Here is a 2,500-nt window from a genome sequence, read left to right on the forward strand (position 1 = left end):
GGTGCCGAAGCGAACTCTCCCAGCACAGCGCACGCGCCAACACGTCCGCACAGCTGCGATACAAACCACCTGCGAGAACCGCAGAGGCGACCGAGCAGCAGACGGCGTCGCGGCGCCGAGCGCCGGGCGGCGGCGCATCCTCAGCGCACACAGTCCTCAATCGGACCAGCACACTGCAGATGTCCACCGCGCTTCGCACCGGGCCCGCGAGGACCTACTTTGGCCGCACGGCGCCGCGTGCAGGGTGCGCCGGCGCGCAGCTGCGCCGCCTGCCGCCTCCGTCGGCCGGCGCGCCTGCCACTGGCCGCCCCCACCAGCCGGCTGTAGCGCGTGCGCCCACGCACCGCGCGGCCAGCACGCCGGGAGGCCCCCCCTCACCGGCCGGGGACGGTCCCACCCAGCCACCGCCGCGTATCGCTTCACACCCACATGCCATTCACGTTCGTGGGCATGGTGGGTATCGCTGAAACAACCGGTTGGTAGCTCAACCGATCGTCGCCATCACTGATTCACCTCTAGCGAGAACAACCGCACCACAACGGTTTACCAGTTGTTCATTTGCGTAACGTCACCAGCAAACGTAGACGTCCATCGCCATTTGCAAATTCAACGATTGTTGCATGCCTGTGTCAGGTGTCACGACACACTATGTCTGCCCACATACACGCAACAACATGTGCACGCTTCGCGAACACGTGGAAGGTGGCCCCCGTACGTATGCGATGTCCATTGCGCGAACGACTGTCAACCGGCCTCTGTCGCATGTCGCAGATGTGGAACGCAGTGCACCATGCTATCACGGTGTGTGAGAAGAGACGACTACGTCTGACAACACGCGCCACTACATCAACAGACGGCTCATGCTGATCGCCATCCACGGCATACCATACTGCAATCCAGCTCTTATAGGGAGACGACACGTAGCTGAGTGCACAATATTTGGACCGTATGGTTCGCCGTTGTTGGCGCAGTCGTGGTACGGTCACACATGTACCACGATGTATCATTCAGTACATGAGGACCAATGTGCAGTACAGTGTGTCATTTGGACGTACAACATCAGCGGACAGTTGACACAAGCCGTACCACAACGTAGGCTGTGCTTCGCCATGCGAATGCCAATGAACAACTGCGAAGGGCATTGAGCATGTACGTCCTGCTGCCATCCGCATTACAGTGTATAGCTGCAAGGTGTTTAACATGAAGAGATACTCTGGGGACCGGGCAGTGCGAGTGGCAAACTATATTGCGGGGGTTGCAGTTAGGCAACACTACACTAATTTAACGCGTCGTATGACAATTACAGAGCGGGTTAAGGCCCAACGTGTGTTGGGTTAAGGCCCAACGTGTGTTGGGTTAAGGCCCAACGTGTGTTGGGTTAAGGCCCAACGTGTGTTGGGTTAAGGCCCAACGTGTGTTGGGTTAAGGCCCAACGTGTGTTGGGTTAAGGCCCAACGTGTGTTGGGTTAAGGCCCAACGTGTGTTGGGTTAAGGCCCAACGTGTGTTGGGTTAAGGCCCAACGTGTGTTGGGTTAAGGCCCAACGTGTGTTGGGTTAAGGCCCAACGTGTGTTGGGTTAAGGCCCAACGTGTGTTGGGTTAAGGCGCAACATAGGTTGGGTTAAGGCGCAACATAGGTTAGGTTAAGGCGCAACATGGGTTAGGTTAAGGCGCAACATGGGTTAGGTTAAGGTACAATATGGGTTAGGTTAAGGTACAATATGGGTTAGGTTAAGGTACAATATGGGTTAGGTTAAGGTACAATATGGGTTAGGTTAAGGTACAATATGGGTTAGGTTAAGGTACAATATGGGTTAGGTTAAGGTACAATATGGGTTAGGTTAAGGTACAATATGGGTTAGGTTAAGGTACAATATGGGTTAGGTTAAGGCGCAACATAGGTTAGGTTAAGGCGCAACATAGGTTAGGTTAAGGCGCAACATAGGTTAGGTTAAGGCGCAACACGGGTTAGGTTAAGGCGCAACACGGGTTAGGTTAAGGCGCAACACGGGTTAGGTTAAGGCGCAACACGGGTTAGGTTAAGGCGCAACACGGGTTAGGTTAAGGCGCAACACGGGTTAGGTTAAGGCGCAACACGGGTTAGGTTAAGGCGCAACACGGGTTAGGTTAAGGCGCAACACGGGTTAGGTTAAGGCGCAACACGGGTTAGGTTAAGGCGCAACACGGGTTAGGTTAAGGCGCAACACGGGTTAGGTTAAGGCGCAACACGGGTTAGGTTAAGGCGCAACACGGGTTAGGTTCAGGCGCAATACGGGTTAGGTTAAGGCGCAATACGGGTTAGGTTAAGGCGCAATACGGGTTAGGTTAAGGCACAATACGGGTTAGGTTAAGGCACAATACGGGTTAGGTTAAGGCACAATACGGGTTAGGTTAAGGCACAATACGGGTTAGGTTAAGGCACAATACGGGTTAGGTTAAGGCACAATACGGGTTAGGTTAAGGCACAATACGGGTTAGGTTAAGGCACAATACGGGTTAGG

The sequence above is a fragment of the Schistocerca americana genome, chromosome 6, assembly GCF_021461395.2.
Source record: "Schistocerca americana isolate TAMUIC-IGC-003095 chromosome 6, iqSchAmer2.1, whole genome shotgun sequence".
Classification (NCBI taxonomy): Eukaryota; Metazoa; Arthropoda; class Insecta; order Orthoptera; family Acrididae; genus Schistocerca; species Schistocerca americana.